Below are 22,710 nucleotides of genomic sequence, written 5' to 3'. Positions count from 1 at the left end.
TAGGGCTACCGAACAGTCATACTAAGTTTGTACTTACATTTCAAGGAAGAAGCTCATTTGGTTAAGAGAAGGAAGGCATCATCTTGTGAAAGAGTTCACTAAGGATCAAGGAAAAATATCTCTTCTAGAACTAAGCATTACAAGGTCTATAACCAGTTGTCGAAAGAAGTAGGAGGACGAAGTGCCGAGGAAAAGAAGTGTCGGAAGAAGGAGGATGAAGTGTCGGAAAACAAAGTGCAAGAAGAAGGAAGGACTTGACTTGTGCTTAGAGGATATTCTTGTCAAGGGTCTAGGGTTTGGCAATGATCAATACGAAGCTTCAATAAGAGAAACTTACTAAAGGGTTTCCCTCTCAAGAGAAGAGAGGTTTTGGCCCTGGCAGAGAGCGAACATCTTGTGTTCTTGTTCTTATGGTTTTGATAGCAGTTTGATGAAGTATACACACATGCATTAATAAGAAGAAGAATATTAAGCTAACTAGAAAAAGTAAAAAGACTCCACAAATTGTTATCAAGTTAAAGAAGAATCACACAACACCTAATTGCCCTAGATTCTTCAACATGGTATCGAATCTAAGGTGACACATTAAGGAAAGGGCATCTCAAGAACACTCATAAGGTGACTCATCAAGGAAGGACATCTACAAAGTTGAAGCATCAAGCCAAAAAGTCTCAATCACTTCAAGGACAAGAAGGCCTACAATCTATCTTTCATCAAGAAAGACTACAAAGCAAAAGGAGAATCCTTTTGTACAAAGGCACCTACAAAGAAGAGCAGATCAAGAAGGGACCTACACCACAAGCCAAGCCATCAATCAAGTCTACTTGAAGCAAGTCCACTTGGAGAACGCAACTTGAAGAACATCAAGATCCTAGGAAGGCAAGCCATCAAGTCTTCAAGGAGAAAGAAAATCCACTACATCTAAAAATCTATCAAGTAAGTATATGTCCCCTTCTGAATATACATCAATGTCTTTTTGCAAGGAAAGCAACAAATTGGCAGGTACCAATAACTTTCTTGCATGGAAGAAGAGCACTGATTTACTTCTCAAGGAGAATGAACTCCTAGAACACATCAAAGGGAATGTTACTATTCCTGCTAAGGAACAAACTCAAGCCTTAGCCAAGTATAATAAGGATGAGACAAGAGCTCAAAGGATTCTAATAGAATCTATCAAGGACTCTCTCATTCCTTATGTCTCCAAGTTTGAAACATCAAAAGAAATCTATGATAAACTAGTAGAGCTATTCTCGGTAACCACAGTCAAAGAAGTGATATCTCTAAGAAATGAATTGTACAAGATGAAGATATCAAAGGAAGGAATAGCTCCCTACTTCATGAAGATCTCTGAGATGAGAGATCAACTTCAAGAGCTAGGGGAAGTGATGTCCGACAAAGAAATGACAAATGTAGTACTCAATGCTCTACCTGAGGATTGGGGCAACTTCACATCAAGCATTTATGCCAAGAAGGAAGCTACCACACTAAGTGAAATGTGGTCTCTATGCAAGATAGAGGAATCCAGACTCAAAGCTAAGGAAGATATGGGATCAAAGGAGCAAGCATTTGCTACCATGGCCAAGGGAAAGGGAAAATTTGGCAAATTTGGTCCACGAAGAACAAACAAGAAAGATATTTCCAAAATCCAATGCTATGGATGCCAAGAATATGGACACTCCAAAAGGAATTGTCCTAAGCTTAAGAAGGACAACAACAATAAAATAAAGAGGGAAGAAGCTCACATGACTGAAGAGCTGAAAGAAGAAGGAAAGAAGGAAGATCATCCGGATCTCTACTATGACTAAGTCAAACTCTTTACTTAAAATCTTCTTTCAAAGTTTTGGGTAGGATAGGAGCATGTAGGAATAAAATAAAAATTGCATGGATAGAAACATCTTCTAGAATCTAGAAGCATGAAGTACATAGAGTTCTAGTTACTCATGTAGAAAGAGCATTTGATAAATAAGAACAAAATGCATGGTTAGAAATATCTTCTAGAATATAGGAGCATGATGGACATAGCTCAATATATTCATGTAGAAGAAGAATACCTAGAATAGGACCTCATCCACAATGAAAGAAAATTGATCATGATTAAGAATCTTAAAATACCTCCATCATCAAAAGGAAAAAAACATTTGCAAGGCAAGGGTCTTTAAGATCTTATGACGGAATCTTCAAAAGAAGGCTCATGAAACAAAGCATATGTCTCATTCAGAATCCCATTCATGGGATTCAAGAAAAGGATGATATGCAGGCAAGCTAAGATGAAGCAAGAAGGACCACACCAAGGATGTTAATTTAGATATGTTCTATGCTTAGAGAAATTTATTTCAATTTTCACAGTTAGCTCAATATCTTTTCCAGATTAGAAATCACATCAGCATAATAGTAAATTGCAGATTGAACATAAACATAAATCGCAGAAGACAAGCCAAGACAAGAGGACACAAGATGTGGCACTAGCCAGGGACAAACCCCAATGTGGGGAAACCCTTGATCAATTCTTCTTATATGTTCTTCAATAATTCAGTAGAGAGAGAGATAATACATATACATCAGAAGTCAATACTTTGACTTGACAAGATAAGAGCATAGATCTTCTCTAAGAAGATGTCTCATGAGGAAGTTGATATGGACTCAAGTGATTCCATCACCTTGCTATACCTATCATAGTGTTGCACCACGCTGCACCATCATACCATGTCCATCATCACTGCGCTGCACCATGTTGCACCACTGCAGAGTTGTACCTCATCATGCTGTACCCAACATGTTGTTCTTCATCATCATGCTACTGCACCATATCATCATGTTGCACCTCCTTGTGCTGCAACTTCAAATTGTACCTTACTGTGCCCATCATGCTACATCTCCTTTTATCACAGTGTTGCACTTTGTTACCAAGCACACAATATGTTGCACTACACTTCTTTATGATGCCTATCATGTTGTAGCAGCATTCCACATCATGTTTCTCCAACACTGTCATATCTTATCATTTGCTCCATAGTTCATTGTTAAGAGGATTCTCTATATGTTGCACTAGAAGTCATTCTCATACTAGGTGGGCAGCGTTCATGTTGAGACAGTCCTACCTATCCTCACATAGCAACATCAAACTTGCTGCTCAAACTTTGTTTGCCTATCACTGTTAGTGGCTGTCTGATTAGGGCATATGGTTGTAGCCTTCGATTCTCCAACAAACTTCCAAACAGCCTTTGAAGGACTGCGGCATACCTTAATAGAACCCCTCCCTAGCTGCGTTGCTGCCTTAGGGCATATGATAGCACTTTGCTGCCCTATGCAAGCCCAATTGTGGTGCTATGGCCTGCGGCCTAGCACAACAACATTCGATCCTTAAAACATGTCACAATCATCATGTGTTTAGCCCTCAAGCTCAACCTAACAGATAGCTATGTTGACTGTGTTTTAGGTCTGCGTTTAGCTATGTATAGAAGTCTCTTTTGCTATGATGATACCTGCGGCTAGGGCACATTTTGCATCGGTTGTAACCCTTCCATAGATTTGCGACTAGGGCACGTTTAAGGCCTCCTCATGACAGTAGATTAGGGCATCCTTTAGGCAGCATATTAGGATAGGTTAGGGCAGCATATAGGAGCCGGTTTAGGCTGTGAAGGAGCCTCTTTACTGCGGCCAGATCTCCTCTCTTGGACTACAGATAGACCACCCTCTTTAGGACTGCGGCTAGGGCATCATCCTTTAGCACTGTGTTTTTCCCTTAGAGATTCTTCTTTCCACTAAAAACCAAAACAAGTGGAGAAGAAGAAATCTCAAGAGAGTTGTGTGTCCAAATGACTTGCAAGGCACTTGTATTTATACTAAAACGTGGAGCACAAGTGGGGGCAATTTAGTCGTTGGTCGACTTTGACGAATTGTCCCATAACACAAATAAATTCATATCTCCATGAATACTTATCAGAATCGAATTATCTTTAGATCAATCCTACACCTCTCGATGAGAGGAGTCCAAGAAAAATATTAGCTGCCATAAATAAGATGACCCACATGGATTTTGGCCCTAGTTGCCAATTTTAACAAAGGACAACCAAACGAAGCTAAGATGATCAAAGGAAAATCAAGATGAGGTATGTATGCATCAAAGTTTAGTCATGTTATCATTGGTATATTATTGATTCATGGGAATAATTCTATAACATGATCAAGTAGGAAAGAATCTCTTTCACCAATGACATGCTCGAAGGCATGTACTACAATGCAATGAAGGTCAACAAAAGAAAATACTCACATAAGGAGTATAAGATTGCTAACTAAGAAGCAAGTAAAAAAGAAATGCTAACTAGTCCTGCAAGCAAGCAATGAAGAAGCACTCTCACAAGGAGTAGAAAGTGGTTGGCCAATCTATCCAAGAAGAAGCAAATGAAGAAAGAGATCAAGCATGTGAAGAACACCATGATCACCAAGAATCACTATCTGACAAGATACTTTGAAAACATCTCCTGAAAGAAGGCATGACAACTCTGACAAAGGAACAAAAAGATCAAAGGGCCCTTGACACCTATGAAGGCCTTGGAAATATGAAAGGTGTAGATAACTGATTCTATTCGACAAAGATGTCATGATGAAGAAGCCATCCAGCAAAACTTAATGTTGAAACAATAACAGAATGAAGTCATGAAGGGTTACTCGACCTAAGCATGGGATCAAGCAGCTGAAAGACCCACGAAGAAGAAGTTGTTGATGAATGGACAAGTCCCTAGCTAAGAGGGAGTTATAACAAGTTCCCAATTACAAAGGAACTTGGACAAGTACCTTGTCAGAGGATACTTGGGCATGTCTTCCTCAATTGAGAGGAAGTGATAGACACAACATCCTTGTCTTCACTTGGGAAGAAAGAATGGGAGGATTGGGTAATCATCTGGCATCTAATACCCTTTGAGGATGTGTAGGGCATCCAAGACAAGAGTAGGCAAGAGGACTGATATTCTTTGAGAGTCGCGAACCCAAGACAAGAATAGTCCTAGAAGGTCATATTCAGTGAACACCCGAGTGGGTATGTACGTTGAGAGACAATGACTAAGGTGTCTATAAGTCATTGGTCTCCCCACCATTGTCCTCTGATCTATTAAGAGATAGAGTTGTTAGTCAAGGCCTTGTTGTGGAAACAATGTTTGTTATTATGATGCTATAACAGATGGATTGCAAATCCGGTTTCTCTTATGTGAATTCTTCAAGATTGAAACATAGCCAAACACCTTGTAATGTTGTATGAATACCTCCCTAGTTAAGATGGAGTGTTGAAGGAAATGTAACTAGGTTTGGTCCTCATAAATGTACTTTTGATATTTGTACTATTCAAGAAAAGAAATATTATTTTTATAATATATGTCAACGAGTTTCTTGCTCGTTGAAATAGGTCTAGCACATGTTGAGTCAAGGAGTCAAAAGGAGTCAAAAGAAAATAATGAAGACCTAAAGGGCATGTTACACCATATATATAATTGTATTAGAGTCAAAAGGAATACCTCCAAGCAAAGTCAAAGTCTCCTCCTTGCAACGACATCCTTCAAGCAGCAAAATGATGATTAAATATGTCAAGTCGGCCTACTATCCTCTAGTCAGCCTAAAGGAGGGACAATCCTCTATATATAGAGGTTGTCCACTCCTCTAAATAAAATGCACTCATAACTCTAAAATTAGCGAAGGAAAAGGAGGAAGAAAAGGGTGAACGAAGGACAAGAAAGGATCTCCAAGTGCAGCGAAGAAGAAGGGTATACAACCGAGCTTAAGAAGATTGTTTCTAGGGCAAGCTACAGCCACATGTGCGAGAAAAGGAGGATTGTCTCTGCGGTTATGACAGCAGCAACTCACAGTTGATATACCTCACCATTTGGGGCTAGTAAACTAGGCCTATAAGGCCTCCCAATCAAGCGAAGAAGAAGGGCACTCAAGCAAAGGAGAAAAGAGCCTACAACATCAAGCAAACCACCACACGTGCGAGGAATTAGGGCTGCAGGACAATCATACTAAGTCTGTACTTACATCTCAAGGAAGAAGCTCATTTGGTTAAGAGAAGGAAGGCATCATCTTATGTGAAAGAGTTCACTAAGGATCAAGGAAAAATATCTCTTCTAGAACTAAGCATAACAAGGTCTATCACAAGTAGTCGAAAGAAGTAGGAGGACGAAGTGTCGGGGAAACGAAGTGTCGAAAGGAGGACGAAGTGCCGGGGAAATGAAGTGCAGGAAGAAGGACTTGACTTGTACTTGGAGGATATTCTTGTTAAGGGTCTAGGGTTTGGCAATGATTAATAAGAAGCTTCACTAAGATAAACTTACTAAAAGGTTTTCCTCTCAGGAGAAGAGAGGTTTTGGCCCTGGCAGAGAACCAACATCTTGTGTTCTTGTTCATATGGTTTTGGTAGCAATTTGATGAAGTATAAACAATGCATTAATAGGAAGAAAGATATTAAGCTAACCAGAAAAAGTAAAAGACTCCTAAAATTGTTAACAAGTTAAAGAAGAATCACACTACACCTAATTGCCCTAGATTCTTCAACAAGAAGTTCGGTCGTTATGTCAGTAATTGTCCACAGAGGAAGAAGATTGAGAAGAAGGGCAAGAAGCAGACAGTGGCTTGAGCAAGTGAAGATGAGCTCTCCAGTAAGATGGATTAGGAATTCGCACTAATAGTTTGCCTATCTAACTCAACTTCACAGGGAGTTTGGTATATAGACAGTGGGGCATCTTTTCACATGACAAGAGTTAGGGAGTACTTTTCTAGCTATAAGGAGAGGGGCATCAGATCCAGATAGGGAACAAGTCCAAGTGAAATCCAGTTGCAAGAGGGACTCTTATGTTTCAAGGGGCGAATGGCAAGTTGATTCCAATTAATGACGTGTTGCATGTGTCAGGCTTGGGTATGAACTTGATTTCCATATCTATCCTTCAAGATAAAGGGTACCATTGTTAGTTTTTGGTAACATCGGAAGTGCTCTAGCCTTGAAAATTGGTGGAGAGGCTAAGGCACATGAGTTCTAAAGAACCCAGAAACAGTTTGGTGAAATTCCACCCGGATTGTATTTTATTAAAATAATTAATATTTTTAATTGGGTTCCTAAGTTTAAACTTAGGGAAATTAAAATATTAATGGGTATTAATCAAATTATGAATGAGAATGACCTAGAAGGCGGAGTAAGTCATGTTTTAATCTTAGTCGTTGATTAAGGACTTAATCTCGGCCGTTAACAATGTAAACTCTGAAACGGGAACTATAAACTCAAAACGGGAACTCTGGCCAAAAAACCCCGTAAAAACATCAAAAACTGTGCTAAAAACGTAAAGTGTTGATGCTGGAATAACACCTTTTTTTTCTAGGGTAAATTTTCAACATGGCAGTGAAAACCAACTTTTTGTGCAAAAATTGTCCAAAACACACCCTCAAAATGAAAAGTGTTGATGTTCCAATAACACTTTTTTTTTCAATGGTATATTTTGTGCAAAAAACACCCTGAAAACGAAAAGTATTAACGCTGGGATAACACTCTTTTTTAAAGGGTGAAATTTCAAAATTTCGAAATAATGGCGTAAAAGATTTTATCATGACCTCGAAAAACATTAAAAATTCAAAAGAATAATGAAAACATAAAATAAAATAAAAAATTATAAAATTATAAAAATGAAAAACAAAAAAAAGAGAGGAAAAAAAAAAAAAAGTTAAAAAAAAAATAACAAAACATAAATTAAAATATATACTAAAAGCAAAACATAAAATAAAATAAAAAAACAAAAAAGAATCAAATACATATAAAACAATTATAAAAACTAAAATAAAAAATTAACCTATAAAATATAAGAATTAAAAAACTTAAAAATTATAAACAAGTAAATAGTAAGAAAAACATATTTAAAAAAAATGGAAAAGAAAAAAATTATCTTGTAAACAATTAAAAAAATTTCAAGTTGTTTTATTTTTCTTTTTTTAAATGTTGATTACTTAAAAAACAAATATAAAAATATATATTAAAAAGACAAATAAATAAATAAAAAATTATCTCATAAACCATAAAATAAATTGAAAAAAACAACATTCAAAAATATATATATAAAATTAAGTAAGTAAAAATAGAAAAATTTTAAAAAAACATTCACAAAAACTAGAAGAAAAAAAAAAAAGAAAAACAAACAAACAAACAAACTAGATTATAAAAAATAATAATAATAATAATAATAATAATTTTAAAAACTAGTAAAATTAATATTAAAAACATTTAAAAAAAAACTAAAAAAAACACAAATTATAAAACCAAAAAAAAAAACAAAAAAATATGAAATTTTTTAAAATAAACGTAGCTTTTCAAAAAAAAGAAAAAAAAAAATACAATTTAAAAATTTTAAACTATTTTTTTTAACCATTTTTATATTTCAAAAAGAAATTAACAATTTTTTTAAACAAAATTTTGTTTTTATTTCAAAAAATATATATATATATATAAACAATTTTATTTTTTTTTTATAAACCAAAAAAAAAAATATCTGCCCCCCGACTGCCTGTGGTGGCGCGGCCCTGGGCAGAGGGTCTGCATGTAGGCCCCGGGCGGCCGCCCTGCCCTCCGCCCAGGGTCACGTCACCATGGGGGGTGGAGGGGGCGAAGAGGTGATTCCATGCAGACCCTCCGCCCAGGGCCGCACCACCACAGGTGGCCGAGGGGCGAACAAAAATTTCTTTAGAAAAAAAAAAAAAAATTACAATTGTTTGAAAAAAAGTGTTTTTTTTTTTAATGAAATGAAATGAAAAAAAATGGTTTAAAAAAATAGATTAAATTTTTAAAATTTTCAATTTTTTTTGTTTTTAAATAAAAGAGATAGGACTTAATAATTTTTATTTTTTTTTAAATCAAAAATACATATTTTTTTAAACTTTTTTATTTTTATTTTTTTTAATTTGAAAAGATACATATATTTTTAAAAATTTCATATTTTTTTGTTTTATAATTTGTGTTTAGTTTTGTTTTTTTAGTTTTTTTAATGCTTTTAATATTAATTTTACTAGTTTTTAAAACTATTTTTTGTTAATTTTCTATTTTTTTTTCAAATTATTTATGGTTTATGAGATAATTTTTATTTATTTTGTCTTTTTTATATTTTTTTTAAGTAATCAACATTTAAAAATAAATAAAACAACTTGAAAATTTGTTAAGTAATCATAATTTCAAAAAAATTGGACATAATAAATTTTAAAGTGTGAAACCTAACTCCTCTAAAAAAAAATGTATGTTGCATCAACACATTTCAAAATTAGCATGAAAATCACTAACATTTAAAAACAAATATTTATATTTAATACATAAGAAAATTTAAATTATAAAACATATGCTCCGAAAAAAAAAAAAAGTGTACTCTGCATCACCACTTTTCAAAATTGAGTCACGTTTTTACTACCCCTACAAAACAGGTAATCGTATCGGTTATTTAAAGTGCCAAAGCTATGCTCTAAAAAAAATATGTGTGTTCTGCATTGCCCCTTCTCAAAATCGAGTCACTTTTTCGCTATCTCTACAAAACGGGTAACAGTATCAATTCCCGTTTCAAAGTTTACGTTGTTCGTTGAAGACTCAACAAGAAAAGTATAAAATGGAGGGTTGGGGTTCATTTGGAAACACACACACGGAGAGAACGAATTGATCTAGAGTTCGATTTTTGGGGCTAGGAAACTAAGAAATTCGAACTAGATGACCATTCAACAGCAGAGGGGCAGTGAGAATCCGGGAGGAGGACTTTCCAGAGAACACTGACAGAGGTTGCAGAGAGGGAGTGCAGTAGCCGGGAGAGCTAACGTTGGGCCAGTCTAGGCCCACGCAGCCCTTACACAGAGCCAGAAGGGCTAGCGCAGAGCAAAAATGTTATCTGTCACGCAGAATCTAGAACTCTTGGAACTGTCAGAACTGCAGGGAACTGTCGAAACAACGCGGATAGCTGACACAGAGGACAAAGAAGCTGACGCAAAAGCCTGAAAGGCTGATGCAGGGCCTACGCAAGGCCAACGCAGAAATAGCCGGGGTTAGCCAGACTTGTGCCTAATCAGCTAGAATTCTGCTGGGTGAAATGAGGTAAAACTCACTCAGATTTTTGCACCAGTATTTTCTCTGTAAAGGATTGCTAGATCAGCATCCTAGATTTGTATTCAAATATTTCTCCTGCATAATAATAAACCATCAGAACCACTACACTGGTTTTCCCACATTGGGATTTTCCTGGGACTATTGTGTCAAAAAATAAGTGTGTCCTATGTATCTAGTTCTTTGCTCTGTTCCTTGTTTCATGAGATCAAATATTTAATTAGTGTAGACTGCAGAAGTAATTTGTTTCAGTATTCAGAAGAATAACTTGATGAATGTAATTTAAAATTCAAGTAGGTGAAGTAGATTCAGATTTGTTGCAGTAGGGGTTCCTTTAGTGTAGGAATTTTCACATGGTATCAGAGCATTGATTTTGAAACAGGAAGAGCAGATCCAGTGCTGAGCAGTGAGGTTGAAAGTTGCACTTGGCAGCAATTCGAATCCCCTTGAAGGGATTGTGCAGTCCTTGCCGGGAAGTAGATCCGAGGAAATCTCTCTCTGAGTGAGACGACAGATAGGTACAATTTCAAGTTAATAAGTTTGCATAGGCAGAGGGAGTGCCACAGAGCCTCAGCGCAGTGCTTGAAGGTCACAGTTTCTGTCGCAGTAGAAATCCGCTGGAAAAGAACGAAGACACATAGAAGGGGAATTTTCTCCTCAAAGAACTTTCCGCCAGAAAGTTCGAATTTCTCACTTGCTGAGCAGTGCTAAGCAGTGACTAGAGGAGTCAGTTCGACAATTGGGTGAGATGGCATCACATGGGCTCAGAGATTTGGACAAGTTGGAAAGTGCTTCCAACTATGTCATATGGAACACCAGAATCCTAGTTGTTCTGGAAGAATATGATCTCAAGTCCTACGTCAAAAGTGTTGTAGTTGTTCCCGCTGACAACAATCAAAAGAATAAGTACAAGGCCGAGCAAGGAAAGGCAAAAAGATCATTCTCGATGGAGTTCGATATCATGTGGTCTCACACTTGTAGGGAAAGAATACAACCCGGGATATGTGGGAAGCCTTGTCTTCTCTGTATGAAGGCTCTTCCAAATAGTGGAAGATGTATCTACAGCAGAAGTTGCAGCAGTGGGGTCCACTCCTCAGCCAACCGCGATGGTGTGGATAGCCCTGAATGGAGTCTCGGATGAAGGGCAAGTTTTCGTCCAAAGCATATTGGGCAGGGAAAAACTACCTTCATGGGAGGAGATGTGGGCATCTCTTCAACAGGAGGAGTTAAGAAGGGACCTAGTGAATGTCAACCTCAATATCAGTAGTGGGAGTGGCACAAAGACGAAGGAGGAGGAGGAGCACACAACTCTAACATCGAAGGGACAACAGAAGCCGAAGCGAAAGAAGGACATTTCGAAGGTGAAATGTTTCAGTTGTGACGAGATGGGCCACTATGCATTCCAATGTCCTTTGAAGAAAAAGGATAAGGATGAGAAGCATGATCCAAACGTTGCAGCCGCGAAGATAGATGAGGAAGATTATGCCATGAGTGCCCACGCAGCTCTAGGAGGGAGATGGGGTGATATTGAGTTGTAATCAAGAGGACCACATGTGGGCAGGATCCTTGAGGAGTCCACCTCTTGGATTAATTCCTTGCTACAGGAATCCAAGATTCAACAATAGCAAGATGGACTTAGTGTCAGATGATGCAATGGAGTGTTTGGAGGACAGACGCAGTGGCTTGGACCAGACACTGATTAGCGTAGAGTAAGATTGGCAGCAATGTAGCTGGCACAGTGCAGGAGTCAGTAGAGCGCAAAAGATTCAGAGGGTCAAAACCAGCAGCAGTCAGATTCCAACATTCATTGTATTATGCTAAACACAGTTAAGTTCAACTAATTTTGGATGTTTTTAAGTTGCTTCTCTCAGCGACTGAGTTGCAATACAGATGTAGTGTTGCAGTGGCAGTGCTAGCAACATAGAAGATGCAACATTTGAGAGGGAGTTGTAGTACAGATGCAGCAGTGGAAGTGGCAATGTCATGGGCAACAGTACAGTAGCAGCAACAGTGCAGAAAGGAGGTGCTTCAGAAATAGAGCAGCATGCAAGTGGACATTGTTGCTAGAGCACTTTCCTCGCTAAGAGGGAGTGTTATTTTTTGGTAGCATCGGAAGTGCTCTAGCCTTGAAAATTGGAGAGGCTAAGGCACATGAGTTCTAAAGAACCCAGAAATCGTTTGGTGAAATTCCGCCTAGATTTTATTTTATTAAAATAATTAATATTTTTAATGGGGTTCCTAAGTCTAAACTTAGGAAAAATAAAATATTAATGGGTATTAATCAAAATATGGGTGAGAATGATCTAGAAGGCAGATCAAGTCATGTTTTAATCTTAGTCATTGATTAGAGACATAATCTCGGTTGTTGAAGACTCAACAGGAAAAGTATAAAATGCAGGCTTGGGGTTCATTTGGAAATACACACACGGAGAGAACAAATTGATCGAGAGTTTGATTTCTGGGGCTAGGAAGCTGGGCAGTGAGAATCCGGGAGGACTTTTCAGAGAATATTGACAAAGAGGTGGAGAGAGCTTGCAAAGAGGAAGCACAGTATCCGGGAGAGTTGACGCTGGGCCAGTCTAGGCCCACGCAGCCCTTACACAAAGCCAAAATGGCCAGCGCAGAACAGAAAAGTTGTCTGTCACGCAGAATCCAGAACTGCGAACAGCTAGAACTGTCGGAAACTGCCGAACAGTCGGGATAGCTGACGCAAAGGGTGGAGAAGCTGACGTAGAAACCTGAGACGTTGATGCAAGGTCAGCACAGAAATAGCCGTGGTTAGCCAGTCTTGTGCCGAATCAGTCGGAATTCTGCCAGGTGAAGCAAGGTAAAGCTCACTCAGATTTTCCCCCAGTATTTTATCTATAAAGGATTGCTAGATGAGCATCCTAGATTTGTATTCAAATATTTCTCCTGCATAATAATAAACCCTCAGAACTATTGCACCGGTTTTCCCATATTGGATTTTTCCGGGGACTATTGTGTCCAAAGATAAGTGTGTCCTATGTATCTTGTTCTTTGCTCTGTTTCCTGTTCATGAGATCAAATATTTAATTAGTGTAGGCTACAGAAGTAATTTGCTTCAGTATTCAGAGGAATAACTTGATGAATATAATTTAAAATTCAAGTAGGTGAAGTAGATTCAGATTTGTTGCAATAGGGGTTCCTTCAGTGTAGGAATTTTCACAACCATGTACTCTTTAGAGAGTTGCAAGTGTTGATTAGGCACAAAGATTGGAGATCACCTATAGTGATTCGAGTTAGCAGTGATTGGTTATACAAGTTGCATATGGAAACTCCTAAGGCACTGGTTAGCAACAATAATGCAAGGGATCAGGGGGAGCTATGGCATAGGAGGACAGGCCATATACATCATCGAGCACTTAGATTACTTCATGAAATTGTGATAGGTGTTCCAAAGGTGAGCACAAAGAATGACGACGTTTGTAGGGGATGTGTGTTGGGGAAGTTTGCAAAGCAACTTTTCCAAGGAGTGACACAAGATCAGAGTCCATTCTTGACTTAGTGCATTCAGATATATGTGGGTTGATGTTGACGAAGTCTCTCAAGGAATATGAGTACTTCGCTACTTTTATCAATGATTTCTCCAGCAAGACCTAGACATACTTCGTGAAGACCAAATATGAGGTCTTTAGCCGCTTTCAAGAGTTTAAGGCTCTAGTAGAGAACGCGACAAGCAGGAAGATCAAGGTTCTTTGGTCGAACAATGGAGGTGAGTACACAGGAAAGGAATTCCAGGCATTCAGTAGTAGGGAAAGAATCAAGAGAGAATGGACGGTTCCGTACAACCCATAGCAGAATGGGGTTGCTAAGAGGAAGAATCATTCTATATCAGAGGCAGTGAGAGCTATGTTGTATGACTAGGATCTATCACGCTATTTATGGGCAGAGGCATGCAGTAAGACAGTCTACATTCAAAATCGGGTTCCACATAGAGCATTGGGCAAGATGACACCAAAAGAGGCATTCACAGGGAAGAGGCCAAATATCAGCCATTTCAAGATATTTGGCAACCAAGCATATTGTCACATTCCAGGAGATACACATTCCAAACTAGATCAAACTGCAGATAAGGGGCACTTTTTGCAGTACAGTGATAACTCTAAGGCATATCAGATTTTTATTCCAGCGGCCAAGCGGATTATAGTTAGACGAGATGTCAAGTTCCTAGAGGACAAGGCATACTAATGTTGCACGACTCGTAGTCGTATAAGACTGGTTTGGCTATTGACTCGGCGACTCATATAAGAATTGGGAACGACATGTATAAGACTCGGGAAAATAAACCTCAAAATAAGACTCCCTTTCCCTCCACTTGATCCCAAAAAAAAATCAAAATTTGTTGTCAGGGATGGGTCTTATACGGGTCCGTACGAGTTTGATACAAGTCGTATACGAGTCAATGGGTCAACAGGAGTCTTATGCGGGTAAGGGTCTTATGCGCGGGTTCTATGAGAGTGACCCGTTTCGGCATATGACTCGTCAAGACCTGCAAGTCTTGAAGAGTCTAAGGGTCGTGCTTCACTGATGCATATAGGAAGTCTAGAGATTTTCCCACAGTTGATGATCAGATTGAGTAGCCAGCAAAAGCTCCTAGAATTGAACAACAGGATCAAGGGTAGCAAAGCACAAGTACAGTAACCAACAGGAGCACAGGCTCAGGTACAGGAGTTCCTTAAACTTCCCAGAGTATGGAGCAACAGATTCAACAGATTAAGGAGATGCATCAGGAGGATATAGAGGTTGACATTCCATCTTCTACAGTTTGCAGGACGAACCATGAGGTTCATCAGACACTCAGGGATGCTTAGGAGTTTGTGGGAACTCCTAGGATAGGCAGTAGGCAGCGGAGACAACCAAAGAGATACACTGGCTACATGGCATTGGTCAATCAGTTAGTTGATAGCGAGCCTTCCAACTATCAAGAGACCGGAAAGCAACAAGTGTGGTGGGATGTTATGGTTAAGGAGTATATCTTAATCATGCAGAACGATGTGTGGGAGGTCGTACCTAGACCGACACATAGGGCGGTGGTTGGATAACATCAGATCTTTTAGATCAAGAATGGTGCAGATGGCAACATCGAAAAATACAAGGCGAGGTTTGTGGCCAATGGGTTCTCTTAAAAGGATGGAATAGACTACAAGGAGACATTTGCTCCTATGGCCAAGTATACTTCTATACGAGTTCTGATCTCATTAGCAGCACAGATGGGATGGAAAATCCATCAGATGGATGTCAAGACGACGTTCCTAAATGATGAGCTGGAGAAGGTTCAAGGAAGTGTACATTGAACAATTGGAGGGCTTTGTAGCACACACTGAAGAGACCCACGTGTGCAGGCTGAAGAGAGCATTGTATGGGCTCAAGCAGGCTCCCAAGGTGTGGTATGAGCACATCGATAGGTACTTGCAGGGTATGGACTTCATGAAGAGTGAGACAGACGCAAACCTCTACTACTTGGTGGTTGGGGTTGAGGTTCTCATTCTTGTGTTGTACGTGGATGACTTGTTTCTAATAGGTTCACTGGAGCTCATAGAGGAGTACAAGAGGGATCTTGCAGCTGAGTTTGAGATGAAAGATTTGGGGCTCATGCATTACTTTTCAGGATTGAAGTGTGGCAGAAAAATGGAGAGATTTTCCTAGGACAAGGGAAATACTGCATCGAAATCCTAAGGAGGTTCAATATGGAGGATTGCAAAGCAATGTCTACACCCATGATCACGAATTGGAGGACGCTAAACGCATCCAGGGAGAACGATGTAGACCCCACCTTATACAGGTAGTTGATTGGCTCTTTCATGTATTTGGTTAACACCAAGCCAAATATACCCTCTGCAGTAAACTCTCTAAGTCAGTTCACAGTGGAACCACGGAGAGTGAATTGGACAATAGCTAAGAATGTGATGAGGTATTTATGTGGCACTATCGAGTATGGCATCAGATATGCTCAAAGTGATGTTATCAGATTGGTTGGCTATATTAATGCAGACTGGGCAGGGAATATAGTGGATCGAAAAAGCACTTCAAGGTGTTGCTTCAGCGTGGGATTAGGACTTGTTTCTTGGTGCAGTCGGAAGCAAAAGTTCATGGCCCTGAGTTATGCTAAGGCAAAGTACATAACATCGAGCATGGCTACATGTGAAACCATATGGCTTCAAAAGCTGCTAGTAGCCTTGTTTGGTCAAAGGGTTGAGACGACAGTAATACACTATGACAATCAAAGTTGCATTAGGTTATATGAGAAACTGATGTTTCAAGACATGTCCAAGCATATGGACATCAGGGATCATTTCATCAGGGATTGTGTGAAACGTAGGATTATTCAGCTACAATATATACCCACAGATGAGTAGGTAGCAGATATACTGACGAAGGCTTTGGGGAAGGCGAGTTTCATCTTCTTCAGAGACAAGAAGGGTGTTATGCAGAACACAAAATACCTTACTCTCTAAGGGGGAGTGTTAGTTTATGTAGCTTGGACTAGTGTTATAGTCTCAAATGGTGTCCATGAGGCTACGGAACACACTGGATTAATTTTCTCCAATACCCAGAAAAAATTTCTAAGCAAAATTACGTTAATTAGAATTAATTAGCCAATTTATTAATTTTCCTAAGTCTAACTTGGAGAAATGGCTTAATTAATCAAGATTAATTGAAATAAATCGATTTTCCTCTAATGACTTCTAGAAAAGTCATTTGAAGGGGTCAAAATGATCTTAGCCAGCAATTGAGATTAGATCGTGGTCATTGATTGCTCAACGAGAGATTATAAGAGGAAATCAATGAGAATTTAGAGAACATCATCAAAGACAGATTTGCAGTGAGAGCAAAGGGCACAGTCATAGTGTGAGGACACCAGTAGATCGAGATCAATAGTGATTGAAGACATAGTTGTCGCAGATATTTCTTCACAATGATTTCCAGTTTATCAAAGTTAGAGGGAGGTCAATTTTATCTGCAGAAGAGGCCAAGTTTCCCAATAGTGTGAATTGCTTCAGAGAGGTCGAGTTGCTGGAGCAAGGAGAAATTTGCTAGAGTGATCAATTTGCACAGAGGAAGTTTTGTTTTCCAGGTGAAGTCGAATTCCAGAGGAGGCCATGTTTATTCCCAGCTAGTGCAAGTTTGCCAGTGAGGGCTGAGTTACCAAGGCTGCACGTGTGGACCAGTTTCAGGCTCTAGAGGAGGGTTGAATTGGACCAAAGTGGCCAAGTTGTCTCTAGGAAACCAAATCAACCTGCAGAAGTGAAAGAAACAATTTTCCGAAGGTTTGCTAATTTATGGCAAACAGTTGTAATTTTTCAATCACAGAATTTTGCTGAAGAATAAATAAAATACTCATCTGCAGAACTGGTTTTCCCCACATTGGGGTTTTTCCAGCGACATTTGTCCAAAAATATCGGTGTTTATTATTTGTGTGTGCACAATATTTTCTCGGTTCTTGTGATTTATTTATTTTCTATAAAGTTGCAGTAGTGTTTTATTCAATATTTGCCGCATAAAAATTACAGAAGACATAATCAAATTTGATACATAAATAAAACTAGTAACTGCAACAGTATTAAAATTTCACAGTCCCAAAGAGTAAAATCATTATGTACATGCATCAATAAAGTACCAGCAACATTGTGTATATCTAATATTGAACCTCAGATATGATTTAAATATTTCTTTGCCAAGTGCAGATCAATGAAGAAAGAATTAAAAACTTTATTCCCAACCCAAGTATTAAATATAAGCTATGATACCGGATTCGTCCAAAACCCTTGACGAATCTCGAATCGCTCGAATCCAACACGATTCTCTGTGGATTCGTGTCCAGACTTCAGAACACGTCGTGTCCTTTTATGACACGTCGTGCCCGGTAACGTGTCATGAATTTCCAAGCGTGTCTCGATTTTTATGACGTGCCCTGGTTTTCGGACTCATTTCCAGGACTCGGAACTGCTGCTAGGTTAAAGGGGGCGTGCTGCTCGGTTGACGGCTCATTCTGCAAGTCAGTTGGCAAAGGATTGTGCTGTTGCAGCGAGGAGCGGACCACCCAACGTCCACAGTCCACCAGTTCTAACTTCAAGTTCTGAGGTAAGTAGTCCACGGTCCACCAGATAACGCAGTTCTTTGTATCAGCGGTGCCGGTTATAAAATTATGATGAAATTCGAGTACTTTGAACCACATTTATGTTACATACAATGATCTAAGGTTATGATAACAATCCAAATATGAAGTTCCTCCAGCGTAAAGCATATGAAGTCCATCCGAGAAGCACAAGTATCGCAGTGAATCGTGATACACTGATATATATATATATTAGTGGTCATCTCTGAGTTTACTTGAGAAGCAAAATGCAAGTTTAATATCCATGTTATTTACTGAATATAAACCTTGCATCCACACAATCTTACCTTTGAAGGTTCAGAGCTGGACTTGTGTAATTTTTCTGCCATTATTCAACTACCTACTTTGTTCCTGTACAAATCTGTCAACCCATTCTCTGTGGTTTTCAGTACTCCACACAGTCACATTTGATCTTGTTCACCTGGATGTTATAGATGAAAGTTGAAACTGTCCGACTTGATTCCATCTACGGAGATGTAATACGTGAAACTCAATTAAGACAGCATGCAACATTACTCAATAATGTCAAATAGGTTGCTGTATGTGGGAGGCCAAATAACTGATTCACTAGAAGCATGGGTGCACAGTTTGTTCCCGTTACTCCTCTTTGTGGTCTCTTGATGTTTCACATACAAGTAAAATATATAATCCTACTTCTAATTTTCCTTCACTGCCTTCAACTGCTTGCCTGTAGGCTGTAATGTATGAAAAGGAGCTGGCAATCCCTGCTCAACTTCTCAAACTATGCACACACTTTTCCTTATGTAATATGCTGGTCTTAGACAAGTAAATCAATTAGATCCTGTGATATATGATGATATTATCTGCCTTTTCCTTCTCTGGCCTGTCTTATAGAAGTAAATCACTTAGATCAGATGCTGTGATACATGATGATATTATCTGTCTTTTCCTTCTTTTCCTTCTCTGCTTCTTCTAGTAATCTGTATTGTCAGATTGATGATGCTATTCTGTTCATACTTGCAATAAGGGTAATGGCCTTTTCTCCATTCAATAGCTCATCCTTCCTTTACATGTTCCTCACTGATTCAATAAGAGGTATAATCACTTCCCTCAGACTAATTAGTAGGTTCAACTAGGTTGTCAATTGTACATTCGTGTACATAGAATCGATTACATAAACATTGTGTAACCCTGGGGCCTGTATCATTATAGTGATAACTGCACATTGCACAAAAATAAAAATGCTGAGCAGCCTGCTAGAAGGCAAGTTCGAGAAAGGCTTGACCACTATGACGAAAAAGTAGCCGTGCAGGAACAGCACCAACTACAAAATTCCAATGAGATTGCAATTTTATTGAATGACAGATGTTTGTACAAGCCATAAGTTCACCTGCTTGAAAATTATAAAATCTATTAAAATAACTTATAAACACACTGCTGTAGCCTGTAGGTGCTCTTTCCTCAGTTGCACATCATCTATGCAATAAATTGGTAATGGTAACAAATTACAATTCAAATTAGTGTTGATTCTTGTTCATTTCTTTTGCATTTTTAAATCTTTACAGCAGTTTGTTCATTTTTTTTACAGGTTGAGGTAACAGTGTTCATGGCTCAATCAAAGGCAGCAAGGAAGGGCAAGAATGTCATGGGTAGAGATGCCCTTCCTCCCCCAATATCATCAGAGTCTGCTGCAAGTAATGTTGAGGGAAGAGGACTTAAAGACAATGATAAATATCCATTGTGGAAATATGTCACAAGAGAGGATGGGCCAAACAACAAGGGAAAGGGAGGAGGCAATGTGCAATGGAAATGCAACTTTTGTAACATTTCTTTCAAAAGCACATATTACCGTGTGAAATCACATTTGTTGGCTATACCTGGTTGTGGGATTGGATCTTGTAAGGCTATTACTTCACAAAAGAGAAAAGAAGTGGAAAAGGAGGCCAATGTTGGTATGGAACATGTGGCACTGGCTTCAAAATCAAAAACACCCAAGGGCAAGAATGAAGACCCCCTTCCATTTTTGAGGAAAGCCACCACCAAATTTCCATTTGAGAGTTCTACTTCTATTGGGGGACAAGCATTAAAAAGAAGATCACTTGGTCCAATGGACAGGATTTTCCAAAAAGAGAGACGGGAAGAGCTTGATCTCACCATTGCCTTCTTCTTCTATCAAAACTTCATATCATTTAATGTTGCCCGTTCACCTTTATTTGTTGAGATGTGTCGAGCTCTAACTCAAGGGGCTCCAGCAGGGTATGTGCCTCCTGGGTCAGAGAAGCTGAGAACCACATTGTTGACGAAGGCAAAAAAAGAGGTGCAAAAAATGCTTGAGCCTATTATGGCATCATGGCCAACATCTGGGGTTAGCATTGTTTCTGATGGATGGACAGATCCAGCACGACACCCAATCATCAACTTCATGGTGTCTTCCTTGAATGGTCCAGTTTTCCTGAAAGCAGTGGATACACTTGGCAAATACAAGGATGCACAATTTATGGGTGAGTTATTTATTAGAGTTGTTGAAGAGGTAGGTGTTGAATCTTGTGTGCAAATCATTACAGATAATGCACCTGTTTGCAAGGCGGCTGGCATGATTGTGGAAGCTAAATATCCACAAGTGTTTTGGACACCTTGCATTGTCCATTCATTGAACTTAGCACTGAAATCCATTGCTTCTGATGTGCTTTGGATTGGAAGCATTATTGAGGATGCAAGACATATCCGTAACTTTGTGCAAAATCATACAAATGCCCTCACTATCTACAAGGAGTACAGCAATCTATCATTGTTGAAGATTGTTGATACACGGTTTGCATCTTCATTCATGATGTTGAAGAGGTTGAGGGAGGTCAAGACTGCTCTTGGGTCCATGGTTATTTCTGAGTTTTGGTCTTTTTGGAGAAAGACAGATCAGGCAGCCTCTAAAAGAGTGAAGGACACGGTACTAGATGATGCTTGGTGGGAGAGGGTAGATCTAATTATTCGGATCATGGACCCTATCATCTCTTTGCTTCGAGTTGCAGATACAGACAAACCCATCCTAGGAGAGGTTTATGAGGGATGGGATTCCATGATTGAGTCTGTGAGGAGCATTATTCTACAGAGTGAGTGCCCCCAGTATGAGACATCACCAGAGGCCTTCTGTGATACCATACATGATATTCTTGTCGCAGATGGGACAAGAATTGTACACCTTTACATTGTTTGGCTCACTCATTGAACCCCAAATACTACAGCCATGAGTGGCTGAATGGTGGACCTTCCCGCAGATTCCCTCCTCACATGGATGGTGAAATCTCACAGGGGAGGAAAGAGGCATTGAGGCGGATTTATCAGGGTAGTGCATTGCTTGCTGAGGTGGAGGATGCCTTTGCAGAGTTTTCCACTGGCACTGGTCGATTTGGAGGTTATGATGTGATTAGAGACAGGGGGCTTAAGAAGCTCTATTCTTGGTGGGCAAATCATGGGGCAACAAGCCCTCCTCTTCGGCAGTTAGCCATGAGGCTCCTCCCTCAGGTGACTTCATCCTCTTGTTGCGAGAGGAATTGGAGCACATATGGGAATTTGCATACTGTGAAGAAGAGCAGGCTTGAGCAGTCCAGGGCAGAGACAATGGTGTATGTGCACACCAACCTTCGTCTTATTTACAGGTAGAGGGAAGAGTGGTTGAGGGGAAAGACAAAGATGTGGGATGTCTTTCCTAATGATATGGGTCTGGACACCACTGTTGAGTTGGCATTGGCCAACATGGATCTCACTGATCCAGTGCTTGAGCCTGTTAGATTTGATGACTTAGAGGGGTCAACCTCCATACCAGCAGATGCAGAGGCGACTATGGATACAGGGGAGGAGGAGGATGTAGAGGAGAGCAGTGGGGACCATGATGATGGGGACAGTGATGCTGATTCTGATGCTGATTGATGCCTTGAGGCTTGTATACCTATAGTTGTTTTATATTTTCTATTTCTATTTGCCATTGGCATTGCACCAACACTACCTATGTAACAGATTTTGATTTGATGACTTAATGAGAAAACTACAGTTGTCAGTGTGTTTATCTTACTATCTTGTAGTTGTAAGTTGTCTTTCAGTTATGAATTATGAATCATGATTTAAATTTTTAATAAATTTATCATTTATGTGACCAGTACCACTGACATTTATTTGAATTTTGTATGTACTATGCATGCTAATTAGTAATAGGCATAGCTATAGATGAAGAATCAAGATCTATGTTTGAAATCAATAAATTTGTATCATTAATTAAAATTTGTGTAAGAAATATGATAATATCTAATTTTTAATATATATATATATATATATATATATATATATATATATTTTTAATAAAATAATATATAACGTGTCCTATTCCGGGGGGTCAGCATGTCCCGAATCCGACACCACGAATCCCGAATCCTACGTGTCCCGAATCCCCGTGTCAGGTGACTTAGAATATAAGAAATGAAATTGATGCCAAAACAATAAATGGGGATTATATCAAGGAGAA

At 39.0% G+C, this 22,710-nt stretch overlaps 1 protein-coding gene across 23 annotated transcripts in view; it reads right to left on the bottom strand.

Annotated features, from left to right (window-relative positions):
- Positions 1-22,710, bottom strand: part of LOC149187470 (nudix hydrolase 20, chloroplastic-like) — a 614,870-nt gene that overhangs the window by 354,963 nt on the left and 237,197 nt on the right. The gene's annotated exons all lie outside the window — the stretch shown is intronic.

This window comes from Pinus tabuliformis, chromosome 3_1, assembly GCF_031772625.1.
Source record: "Pinus tabuliformis cultivar Carrire ecotype Pingquan chromosome 3_1, CPIR1, whole genome shotgun sequence".
In the NCBI taxonomy this organism is placed as follows: Eukaryota; Viridiplantae; Streptophyta; class Pinopsida; order Pinales; family Pinaceae; genus Pinus; species Pinus tabuliformis.
The sequence above is the reverse complement of the archived record's forward strand: the minus strand, read 5'-3'. Positions and strand labels throughout refer to the sequence as shown.